Source organism: Pseudomyrmex gracilis, unplaced genomic scaffold, assembly GCF_002006095.1.
Source record: "Pseudomyrmex gracilis isolate BER0280 unplaced genomic scaffold, ASM200609v1 scaffold_32, whole genome shotgun sequence".
In the NCBI taxonomy this organism is placed as follows: domain Eukaryota; kingdom Metazoa; phylum Arthropoda; class Insecta; order Hymenoptera; family Formicidae; genus Pseudomyrmex; species Pseudomyrmex gracilis.
Window position 1 is genome coordinate 997,534 of NW_018020616.1, and position 13,765 is coordinate 1,011,298.

General features: G+C 39.8%; 1 protein-coding gene across 3 annotated transcripts in view; it reads right to left on the bottom strand.

Annotated features, from left to right (window-relative positions):
- LOC109852627 (probable nuclear hormone receptor HR38) overlaps nucleotides 1–13,765 on the bottom strand; it is a 60,014-nt gene that overhangs the window by 42,342 nt on the left and 3,907 nt on the right. Inside the window, exon 1 of one of the 3 annotated variants that reach the window (XM_020423957.1) lies at nucleotides 8,258–8,325. The exons of the other annotated variants lie outside the window; for them this stretch is intronic. The gene's annotated coding sequence lies outside the window, so the exon portion shown is untranslated. Of the gene's footprint in view, nucleotides 1–8,257; nucleotides 8,326–13,765 lie in introns of those variants that run through there. 3 annotated transcript variants of the gene reach the window in all.

Consider the following 13,765-nt stretch of genomic DNA (forward strand, 5'->3'; position numbering starts at 1 on the left):
TTGCACAGCTGCTTCTTCTCCGCTTCGCCCCGCGTCCGCAAACCGTTTTATCCTCCTACCATCCCTTTCGCGGCCTCCTTCCGATCAAGCTCGCGGCCAGTAATGACGTCATACTGCGACGTCGTCTATGACGTCACCGTTGTGCCGCAGTTCCGTTCATCGATCGGTGACCCACGGGGTCGTCGCAGGGGCGGCGGAAGAGATGCGTTCAGGGTGCGCCTCTCGAGAGTTGCGAGCTCACTCTTTCTTTCTCTCTCTCTCTCTCTCTCTCTCTCTCTCTCTCTTTTCACGCCGTTTGGCGTGAAAACTTTATATAAACTTGCTTGGTTTCCGATCGCATGTGCTCACTTGCCCATTGCTTCTCATCTCTTATTTTTATTTTCCGTAGTTGACGTAACACGTGTCGGCGTGACAAAGACTGTCAACACAATCCTAAAGCAAAAACAATCGCGGAAGATAGAAAATAAAGCATCTCTAGACGAAACAAAGAAACGCAAGAAAAAGTATTGAATGAAAAAATAAGTAGAGAAGAACGGAAACAAGAGGAAAGAATGAAACTGAGACGCGAGAGTGAATTTTGTGAACTCTGAGAACTTTGTGAACGAATTGAGAAATGATTGATAAATATGTATAAATTAGAAATAGATAATTTGTTTGTGTATATATTCGCCGAAACTCGGTTTGTGTGTGTATCAAAACAAACTTTTTGTTTAGAATGACTTCTTGTCTCTTGCATCTTATATTCTTATAATTTTCTTGTGTCTCGCGCGCGCTCACGCGATGGTGAGGTTCACGGTCAACTGGTCGCGCCCTATGCGAGTCCGTCCAGCTAAGGTCACCTAATTAGCATCCTCCGTTTTCTCTGAACATTCCACGCGATCGTGTGTGTATGTTAAAATATATACATTCTCACCTTTCTCCATTTATTGATACGGTCTATTATTAAACAACGGAATGTTTTTTTTCTCCGAAGACAATGTGTGTGACCAAATTGATTGCGAACGTATATTCACGTGTATAAGTTACGTTACATTTTAATTAGATTCTTGATAATCTCTGTCTCGACTTCGTTTTATTTTCTCTTCGCAATTTTTACCACGCGCGCAAATTGCAAGTGACGTGAATGAAACCGTGAAACACGAATTGGAAGTCTTTCTTTTGCTTCCTGATTCCGGCTCGCTTCTCTCGCAGTCGCGTGCATAGCACGCGTTGACGTATGTACGTAATATTGAACGGAATTATTAAAGGACGATCGCGCATCGCAAGGACTCGGAAAGGATTAGCTGGCTCGGCTGTTTTTGTCGCTTCTGATACAAAGCTTTCACACGGGTTGTTTCATCTTCGACCTACGCTTCGTAGGTTTTTTTTTTTTTTTTTTTTTTTTTTTTTTTTTTTTGCCTTATTTAGGTCCGTGCAAGATCAATGAAGTTGCTTATACGTGTACGTAAAGCGTGCGCGCGTGGGCGAGGGGCGAATTTACGCAATTTCCCGATTACGTCGTTTCTCTGCCGTATGTTTCTAGTTTACAGGAGCGCGCATAATTTATCGACTGTAGGCGGACACGTCTTTACTATCGCGTCACAATCGGATCGCCCTTACCTCTGTTATCGATTTTGGAATCTTCCTATCTTGCATACGTTTATGCGTACGTGTTTCTCGATAACGTGTGTGTAAATGTTTCGTGACGCTATTCCCTTCGCATACAGTCTTATACCGTGTCGTACAACATGATGTTTATGCAAAATATACGAGTTGGGGCGTAGCGCAACAAAAACTTGCAAATAAATAGCAGCAACAGAAAACTATTCGCGCGTACGGAGTGAAAAGCAACTCTCCGAAGCCATCAAACTTCTCTTGCCGATGTATTATTTCTCTTAAAAAGAAGTCCCACAGTGTGTGTTGTGCACATCACTGTCAAGGACAGAATGGTCGTGACTAAAGTTACTTTGCGCTGAACCGAGTTATTTCAACCCTGCCACCGGAATTTGTTGTTCAGCCGTCCTTGGACGGCACTTGGCACAAAGAATCCGGACGGAGTCGTTATCAATTATCAATGCGCGCCGCGCGATTTTTCGCAATTCGCGTGACGTGATCCAAACATTGTCCTTCGTCAATGCGACCGCCGCTCCGCACGAAGAAGGAGCGAGATACGCGTAATTAAATCTTCTCTCGGAAGGTCACGCGAGACCTTTATTTATTTTATTCGATTTCACCGACCTTATTCCCGTTCCAAATTCTACGGTTTGGTAAAAAAGCCTGTTCTCCGTTCTTGTTTGATGCGCTTAGAAATCAACCGTGGAATTAGAGAGACCGGCAATTAGTCGGCGGGATGCGCGACACGCGTGTCGCAATGTTTACGTCACGCGTCTCGCTCCGCGCGTTTATCCACGTCGGCTTTTAATTGAAAACTCTCTTTCCCTCTTACTCTCGCAGAAAGCATTAAGGTGATCAACGGAGCTAGGTGACACACGTTTTAATATTATTGCAAAAAGAAAAGCTGTCGTCCTCCCTCGCGACCTCGCCGAGGAATGCGCGGGACGCGTTTACCTCTCAAACGCCAATCGAAAAAATAAAAGAGAGAGAGAGAGATAAATAGATAGATAGATAGACCAGTACCAACTAATAAATTCTGATGTGTCTCAGCGCGACGCGTCGTCGTCATTGATTTATCGTTCGCTTTAATCATTCAGACAATATATAGAAACGTAAAGAAACAAAAAAAAAACTGCACACTTGGCACCCAATTTCCCAATAAATCAAGTTTCCGAAATAAAGTAGCTGGTTTTTTAGTAGTTGTTTCACTTGGAAGATATAAATAAGAGTATCGCACATACAGAGACACAACGCGCCAATAAACAATTAACCATTATGTTCAAACTTTTTTGCTGAAGTTCTGATATAAATATATATTTTCGTAAAAAAATTAAAGTCGGTACTTCGTCTAATTTTTTTTTTTTTTATTTCTGTTGCACAGCCGTTTATATTTGCACCGGCCGATTATGCAAATCGCGTTCGCATCTCTTAATCCTCGCAAAGAACATCTTAAGAGATGCGCCACTTCGGGTTGGACGATCGACATAACGACGACACGGAGAGAGAAAGAGAGATCGATAGTTCTCCTCCTTGGTCGTGCGATTCCGAATGTATATGTTTCACATCTCTTTCTCTGTCTCTCTTTCTCTCTCTCTCCCTCAACTTCAACCGGAACCAGTCCGGCTGCATTCTTTCTCGGCGAATCGCGTAATCGTACGATCATTATGATAGTATTAACAGACGGTCGTTATTAATATCGTCATAATTCAATAGAAATTTTTCTCACATCAACGCCAACGGATTTGTCGATCTGAAGGACAACACATACATAGTCATTATACATATATTTATATATACACGACATTTATGTATTAACGTGTACATATAAATAAGAGAGAGAGAGAGAGAGAGAGTATGTGCGTGTGTATGGGATATTTATTTTCTGAAGCTCCTGTACTATATAAGTTTTCTAGATACCTGCAGTTTATCCATATTTTTAAAATTTACTACACACAAATAAATCATTATATTGGTGTATAATTATATATTGGTATAAAAACATTTTTAAATCGTAACAAAAGTGAAAAAGAAAAAGTAAAATACGAATTTGCATAAAAAGCTGAAACAAATATTTTGTTTTTTTTTTTTTCAAAACAATTTCTGGGCGAGGCCAGGTGATACGAATATAAACTAAAAAGAGACCGCAAAATCGCGGATAGGGCGAGAGTATAAATATTTGGATGTAAAAGTGAAAGCCCGCAAAGTAGGTCATTCGGATGAAGGTAACACGTCATCGTGGGATTATCGGCGACGTTGTTCGATCGATAGCATGAAAGGCGTCACGGCGCATCGCGATGACGATCGACTCGTTGAAATCGCAGCCTCCTGCGCGCGGCTGGCTATAAAACTATTTGATTTGCGCGTTCGTTAAAGCCAACTGAATTTACCGCGTTGAATCAATACGGGGCGCTTCGTCAGTGCCACTATCGACCGGCTTTCTCGCGTATATCCCGATGCTTCTTCTCTCTCTCTCTCTGTCTCTCTTTCTCTCTCTCTCGTTTCCACGCGAGCTTGGAAATAGCTTTCGACTCTAGCGTCGAGCTTAAAGCGGGCTCTTCAATTTCCTCCGCTATGGCACGCAAACAGAGATGCATACTTTGGAACTTTAAACGGCACCGTTCTTGATAATAAAAAGATCATTAGAAGTTCCATTAGAAAATGCTATCGCAAAGTATTTCTAATGCACTGCTAAACTCTCTCTATGCGTAGAAAATAAAGAAAATAAAGAGTGTGATAAAATTATATATATTATAATTACATACATGTAATTACATACATATATAAAATTACATCACTCTAGAAACGAGTATCTCTGTCTGGATGCTATCTCTTCCGAATGTTGTTCAAAAATGAACCGGTGATTTGGCGGTAGTTTTTCTCTCATCGTTGATTTTTCACCGACCCGCCCGCCGTGCTATTTCTGTGTCGTCACCGGCCGGCGCGCAAAAAAAATCTCGTGAGGAAGCACGTGCGCGATGCACCGGTTACCAGATGCAGCGCATTGTGCATGGATGACGTCCCTCGCGGGCGCTCTATCGCGCATTACTGCACAGTGACATCACGTGAAATTACACTCCCTATTGCGAAAGGTATTACGTTTATAGCGCGCGACAGAGCGTCGACGTTGCGCAGCCCAAGTTGAATTTGTGTAGAGAAATTGCACGTTGCGTTCGTTTGACGCTCAAATGCACGCAAATTCAATTTTAAATGCTCTTCGAAAGTTAACGTGAGAAAACTCTTGCGTCATTCTTTTCTTTCTCGCGCGAATCGCGCTATTGTTGTTTTATTATTAGCGTTGTAAAACATGTTGAGCGACACAAGTATATTGTATATATATATATCAACGTAACACGCAATAAAATAACACACAAATAGAACGTTATGTATTTCATTCATACTGCGATATGTATGTATATATATATATATATTTTTTTTATGTGTACATATATATATACATACAATGGAAATGAATGCAAGCGAGCTTTTCAAGCATGAATGACGCAATGAATATCAGATATTTTATTTTATTTATTTATTTTTTTCTTTTTTTTTTTTTTTTTTTTCGTAGATCGTAATCGGCGCACGAAAGGCACGTCCGAGCAGCACGTGGGCGAATTTGTTGACATCTGTGTATCGAGACATTTAGTTCTCAAACGTTAGCGAAACAATTACTTGCTGTTCTCTCTGCAGTTAGTATTAGCGGCGGATTGCAAACGTTGGAAGATCAATATTTTGGTAGCGGTTCTCATGCTGCACGTCGAGTGTGTGCGCAAATTCGGCGCGATTAGCTCCGGTCGATTGTGTTTAGCTTGCCGGGCTCGTTCCACTTGACGATCGTTTCGTCGGCGACGTGTTTGATATTTTAAACGGCTCCGCGTTTACATATATCGGTCCCGAATGTATAATGGACATCGAAATAATTGGCGGCAACAACGAATTCCGTAGCTCACCTCGCTTCGTTTCTAACTTCTGTCCACGACTTTGCGTCTTTGAAAAAACTTTGTGTTTTGTTGCGTATTTTGCTTTAAAAGATATACGTAAAATCTTTTGTAATGCAAATGTTTGCAAAAGCACCGGCTGCACATCCTCAAACTCACACAAAACTGCTTTCCCATTCCCCGACACACACAATGAGTTTACTTTGTACTTTTCTCGACTCTCTTGGCAATGACTGGCCCAGTTCTTTTCCGACACTCCTTTCTGCTAATTTCTCGCCAGCGGACTTCTATCTCTCCGCGACTGCATTGTATAATTTCATTGCGTACACTCTTAACCCGTTCGCCGCTCTGAAAAGTCTGACGCAGCGTGCCGCCCACTACATGCGACACGTTATGACAGTAGCGGCGCACGTTCTCGGCGAGCGTGAGAGGCTAAAATTCCGTCGGAAATATGCAAGGCGGAGTATTAGTCAGCACACAGCTGAGATATTTTACAATTTTCATTTTTTTTTTTTTTATGAGATTAAGTTAAGAGATCTCCTGCCAAAATACATAGAAATTAAATTCGTATCTGTGCTTTCTCTTGCCCTTAAGTTTCTTTCAAATCTAAGAGTCACTTTGATCGTTATCTCAGTTACGGAAAAATTCGTGAACGGGAAAACTAGTAAAAACAACTGGTAAAAGAAAATAGATATTATTAGGACAGTTCGTTGTGACGCGACACGCGTCTAGAAAACAAACGCGTACTTCAGCATAAAATTCAAAAAAAACTTTCAAGTTTTTGCATCGCGAGAAACCCAATATTTTTGGAGCAAGAAACCTCAAAAAGTTTTCAATTTTTTTCGTTTTTTTTTTTTTTTTTTTTTTTAATTAAAAACTGTGATGAAAAAAATTTTTTTCGTTGCGTTCACATCAAGTCAATCGCCGTTCCGGTATTCGCAATTGCGACACTTCGGAACCCACGGCGTCGAAGGCACGCATCGTCATCGGCGTGTTGGCACGCCGTTATCCGACGTCGTTGCTGCGGCGTCTCGGCGTCACGCGCGCTCGCTTTACCGTCGCTTTAAATTTAGACACGGGCTATTACGCGAGCAGGCTCGTGCTTCGACGCAACCTCGACACCAAGCGTCGCGACGACGACGTAACACCGTTTCCCGGAAGCGATTACGCGCGGGGAAGCTGCCGCAAAATCACGAGCGTACCACACGATGGAGAAACGTTCACGTGTCGGTGGTAAACGACACGTGATCCACCGTTCCGCGCATCATCGCACAAATTTACTCTATCGTATAATTTCCGACACAAATTGGCCGTTATTATATTATTCAGTTAGATAATTGTTATTACTTAATTAAATGTGTTATTCTCACAATTATGTATTAATTATATTAATTACACAGGAATACCTTCGCTATTTGCAAGATTCATTTTAAACGTCAAACATGTGCGTTTATGTTTATTTTAATATCTGTTTTTCGATATACTTTCAATTATAAATTAAAATACGTGAAATAATACACACGAAATGTTGAAATATTCAAAACCTTGATATTAAAAAAAAATATATACAAGATGAATCTTGCAAATTATATATATATGTGTTTCTCTATTCGATTTAAAATTATTTAGCATGCTCTTAAAAAATTCTTCAGTATTGTTTCACGTTAGTTCTACTGTGATCGTATAATTACGTAGGAGTGAAAAAGTATTCTTCAAAACTACATTTTTATAGAAAGCAATCTGTGTGTACATGTTTGCATGCGTATGTATTTTATCAGTCGTGTAACGCTTGATTACTCGCGTGAACAGTCGTAAATCGATCGCAACAAATATTGCGTTGAAATTTCCTGATCACAGTTTGTTTAACGCGCCAGAGTTCAAGAAATTGCTACACCACCTCCTCGTTGACTTTGCGTTTTGCTGTCGGCCGAATCGACTTTTGCGCGATCGATACGACACACCGCTGCATGTATCGTACCATCGAGTAACAAAAAAACAGGAAAGTAACGTCGAATCCCCCAACGATTATTTTGTTCATGAAACCTCCTCAAAGAAATATCTAGTCAATAATATCGTCTGATCTCCGTTTGATCTCAACATTTATGATACAAAGTTTACATTGTGTGTGAAAATTATTTATACACAACGTAACGAATCTAAAGAAGTCTCGTGAAAAAAGCTTTTTGTTATGTTTGTCTTGGTTATTTATTTATGGAATAATGTTAAAGTGAAAACTAAGACAGCAAAATGCGCAAATTTGAAATATAAATCTCCACACATTAAAAAAAGAAAAAACAGTAATAAATTTTAAAATAAAATATATAAATTTTAATATATATTGAAATTTTCAATCAAGTAATTGTCTTAAACATTATAATAAAGAAACATCAATTATATAAATAATATTTATCATCAAATCTACAATCGCGAAATCAAAATTGCTCTAATTCGTATATCAAGTAACGAGTCTCACTCTGTGCGTGTGATAGTAATTAGCATCGACTAATTAACAACTCTATTATAAGTTGTGAATATTAATATCGATGACTTATTAATTATTTTCCCATCGTCGTTATAAACTTACGTGGAACATTACGTGAACTACGTAAAACACAAACCACACTGAAACTTTCTTTTTTTTCGTCCTTTCGAGAGAAGAAGAAAAAATTGTATCTCAGGAGGAAAAAATCAGTTTAAAATAACAGCGATGTGTTAATTTTTCTTACCAAAACAAATCTCTCTAAGCGGTCGGTCGTCGGGACGCTGCTGCGTCGCGCTCACTTCGTTCGGAGCATCTCGCGTCGCGATCGAACGAGAATGGACATCGATACCGAATGGCGGAAGCGCGGTACTGATGTGCGAACGCAGGTGACAGCAGCTAACTGACGATGGCCACGTGGAAGAGGAAGGTTCGACCGTCACTGAAGCGGCCGCCACCTTCGGCGCGCCGGCAACGACNGCCGCCGCCGCCGCCGCCGCCGTCGACGACGGCGATGCATGACGCCCGAAATAGCGTCGTCCTTGGCGGCGCGTGTGACGTCGTCATCTCGCCGCACACGGTCGATGACGGACGGGGGCGGCGTGGTGACGTCAGCGTTGATGCCACCACCGGTCGGCGTCGAAGCTGCCGCGAGCTTGCGCGTGGTAAGTATTCACGATATATACGACTACGGCACGAGACACGAGTTTCTTCTATGGATAAAATTTCCCGATCGATGAAAATCCGTGCTTGAGAGATCGATCTTGAGAATATATTACGCGCTCGTCGAGAATATATTACTTCTGTCGTGCGAAGTGACAGGCGAAATTAATTCCTTTTATATGATACGAGTGTTTTGTCAGAGAATTTGTAACAATGACGGGTCTTTATTATCTCTTCTATTTTTCGTTTTCCTAAAATACTCTTGTGTAAACCGCTGAGATTTGCAACTTTTCATTTCTGATTTTTTATCGTGTGTTACGTTATAATTTTTCTCTCTCTTATATACATACATACACACACACACACACACGCACGTGTTAAAAAACTTCAAAAATAAAAAGAAGCGCTATCGGAGACACACAATCGTGATATCATCGTGAGTTTTTTTTGAAATAATCTGCAGTAAATCTGTCTAGCGAGTTAACACACAAATGACGTTACCGTTTCTAACAACAGCGTGCCTAAGAAGATTATGGTAATTTGAACGTAGAGCGCGGCAAAAATGTATGACGCACGTGCCCACTTTACCTGAAATAGACTTCACCGCGGAATCGCGTTCTGCGTGAAATCTGTTTCGATATGACACGATTTTCCACGTACGTGTAAATCGAACGTTCTTTAAAATCGTGTTTCTCGCACGCAGAAGCGTTTGTGCGTTTTGACACGTGAGATAACGCACCAACAATGTCTTAGTAATAAGTCATTAACGATCTTGCCTGCGCGACTTTTGCAATTTGATACAAAATTCAAGTAAGGGTATTTAATAATACTTTCAACGGGGGTTGAAAATTGTCCAAACACCCCCATATATTCGAGAGACAAGTAAATTACCAGATATAACAAATGACAAATTACGTAAGTTGGTTAAACTACATCGTTGTGTACACATTGTGCATTGGAACATTTATTTTACGTGTATATCGCGATGTTGATTGTATCTTATGATGACATTAACATGAGACCGGTAATCGACTGCTTTGTGTTCCGTGGCAGTTTCTTTTGCGAAAGTCACGATACTGAAATCTCGCCCCTTCGTGCAACACGTGCGCATCATAGGTCGACAAAAAGCATCATCACGATAACACAATGGCGTGCGTTAAATATTTGACGAAGTTTTGCGGTGTAGCATTTATGCAATATAAATTACACCGGCTCGTCTGCGTCCGATTTTTTTGCACGATTTTTTTTTTTCCTGTCCACCCCCAATAATATGCTTCCTAGTCGCGTGTGTCTATCTCAGAGAAACGAGAGATTCTCCTAAATTCGTGGTAAATGATCGGACATCGCGCAATAATTTCTTTCTCTTCGTGTGTTGTGTTATCGACTAGTTTCCACATTGACATAATTTGCATGTCCTGTTTAATCAAGCGATATGACAAACATTTCGCTCATCAGAATTGGAGTATTGCATTTAATGTTTGATTATCAAATTTGATATTTGTTTGTCATTATGGAGAAAGAATTTATAATTTTATTGATTTATAAAATAGAGAAATATAGATTATTTATCATCGAGCGTAATATTATATGAATGATTGCTCTTCATAATAAATTGAATTAAATCACAATTTAATATATTACATATAGTAAACTCAATTAGTTACTAAAACTCATTAAAATCGAGCAATCACACTGTTGTTGTAAATTTTCACAAGTTTGCCATTAAACGCCTTCTCACTTCATAAATCAAATTAAATTTAAATATAAAATTATTATTTAACATTGCATCATTCAAAGTGCTGCTGCTCTTCTTTTTGCTTCTCTCCCACACACAAGAATAATCACATAATATAATTAACGCAATGTAAGTGTTTATTAAAAGTTTCAATATTTCTACCATTGTGTGATATGTAATTAATCAAAACGCAAACTATATATATATCACTACAATATTTCATTGTTCGGTAACAATAATCAAATATACATTTGCTCCTTTTCGCAGCATCGTGAAAAAAGTGAAAAAAAAAAAAAAAATGTCAGAAAATAGAATTTTCGCGAACGCACATTTCGTCATCGGATTTTTCTCACAAAAAAATTGACAGCTCGCCGTTATTATCTCAGTTACGCAAAGATACGTTTTATCTCGCGGAAAAGCGCGGTATATGAATTCCGGAACGGGTGTGTGATTTACAATCTGCCCCCGACTATCGTCGACCGGCGCGATAAACGAATCGATCGGCGAACAAATCGAACCGATTGCCGAGCGCCTTATCAGCAGCAGAGCGTATATACCTATATATAACGAACGTATATGATTCACGGTCGAGAGCGAGCGGCGCCGCGACGCTCGCCGGCATCATCGGCACGCGCGAGTGAACTAACGGCTCGCTTCGCGCAAAAGCGAAGCGAACGAGACGTCGCTGGGGCGTTGGTTTGTACCGCGCGCGTGGTTCAACGATATAGCACGTCGGAAACGTGAAAAGTGTAAGCGGCACGTGATGCGTCAGCCGTCTTCGACGTCGCTTTGGTCTCGCTTTGTTGTACCCCGGCCAAGAAGCCGCGGATCGTCCGCCTCGTACGTATATTTAGTCTGCCCGGCAAAACAATGCAATTGGCCTCTAGGAAGCGCGCTCGGTCGGTTCTCTCTCCGTTGAGAGAACTTTTTTTTTAACCCTTCGTGCTTCGAACGCGGTTACGGACGGGGTTCTTAGATAACAGACACTTAGTTTATAATCATCAGTGAGAGAAATTATAGAAGAAAAGTGTGAATATATAAACAGTTATATATCCCGCAGTGTTTTCTCTATTAAACTTTGATGATACAAATAAAGTAAAAAAAAAAAAAAAACAATATTGGGAAGCGCCGATAAGTAAACCGTAAATTATTTTTCACGCGAGTGCCATAACTTTCCCGTTTAAGCAATAATAAAACAGAGCTTTTTATGATAATCGATTTTATACGCCAATATAGAGATTTTTGTTGGTACATCAGAATCGATTATTAAGTTATTTAATAAGTGCAATCACAAACTCCCCTAAATTAAAAATAGCAAACAGTCCCTCCAACGATTAATATTTCTGAAATATATATACACACATATTCCATAAATCACACAAACAAATTTATAAGCAATTTCTAAAAATACATTTGTTTGCAATTTTTATAAGTATAATTTTTGTTTGCAATATTGTTTTTATCATCCAAAAGCGCGTTGGAGACTCCCTTCTATCGTTGCTTCGGAAATATCGAAAAAATATAAAAGTAGAAGACTCGATCAATAGCAAAAAAAAAACAGAGTAAAAAATACCGAAGTGAATTGAATAATCGAATAAGTTAAAATAACGAGAAACTCTCTAAAAACACACGGTAAATATATTAATCAAATAAAGAACAAATCCGATTGGAAAATTGTAATGGAATGTCGTTCGGCGCGAAAGTAGAAACACGATTGTGAAAAAGAAATAGAACGGCGATTGCGCGCACGCGCCAATCGGCTGTGGTGTTCAAGTAATATAAGAATTTATATATATATATAATATATATGTGTATATATATATATATATATATATATATATATGTGTGTGTGTATATATATATATATATATATATAAATGTGTATATATATATATATAAAAGAAGAGAGGATATATTTTCTCCGATATCCACACTTTAAACTACCCCTTGTGCTCAGTGGCTGCGTGAACGCGCTCTACGTTATAACGGGTGCGCGCGTTACAGCCGCAAGAAAGCGTGTGCGCGCGCGACGTCGTTATATCTTGGTTACGGCACACGCGTACATAATAAACACGTGTAAATGCATGTACACACGACGGCTGTTTATGGAGCTCTGGCCTTGGCAAGTCAAGGGACGCCGGGATTTGTCGCTCGCCAACCCTTCCCTACCCGATGCGTTCCCTTGCCCATCTTCCTCTTTTCTCCCCTCTCTCCCTCAACGTATCTCGGTATCTCTGACAACTCATTTCTCGGACACGTACGCGGCGTGATCTCTTTGATCGCCGTCAGATTCTCTTCGATCTCTGCTAGATAACATAAATCTATCTTTGACAACCCAATCGAAATCCGGTCGCGGTCCCGATAAAGTCCATTGGAAAATTTACGCGACGTTTACGATTGAAAGATAATGATACATAAATGATATATTATGATTTCCCGATCGTGAGTAACTGGAAACGACGTTTTCTCTTCGTAAAAATAATCCGTTTATAAATGATTAAAAGACAGTTCTTAAACGAGATAATTAGGAAGATTGACAAGATAATTAGTGAGATAAGAACTTTATAAGTACGTTTCGGAGGTGAGTATATACCCTTTCACAAAAGCTCAAGCAGAAGTAATCGAATGCAGCGCGGCTGCATCCAATACATTCCAGTAATGACAGAAGCAAGTAGTTATAACAGAATAGGATCAGACGTCGCGAGAAAAATGCTCGCACTTAACTACTTAACTAGACGACTCTTCTGTCTTCGATTACTCGTTAGGATTGTCTTGCACCGCAATAACAATGTAATGCGCTTCCAGGAGGAAGAATACTCATGTTAATATGTCACAAAATCAAATATACAAAATCTAAAGAAAAAGAGAGTGAGTGTCTAATAATAAAAAAGTTTAAAGTTTTATTAGTTTAACATCTTAGCATGAAACCTAAATATTGGCTATCTGTTTTTTTTTTTACTTCTCTCACATTTCACATCATCAAACGAATCAACTTTTCGTGATAATATTTTGTAAATAATTCCGGAAAATCCGATCAAAAATATAAAAAATAAATAAATAAAACTTTCTCGTAAAAACGAAGATCTTCAAAGTGTTCAATCCGCTTTTGTCTGGTCCTATTTTTTCTTCTTTTTTTTTTTTATTTTTTTTTATTTTTCTCGCACGATGGATTCATCGATCGGCAGCAGCGCTCACACCTGGCTTGACGGCATCTAACGCGCGGAGGAAGTCATAAGCGTTGATTTACCATTGTCACGGCCGTTACTCTCTCGCGAGAGCGTTACAATCGGCGGCTGTCGCAATTCGAGCACACGGCAATGCAGCGAAACCGGTGACCGGCTGGCCGCCTCGCCTCGC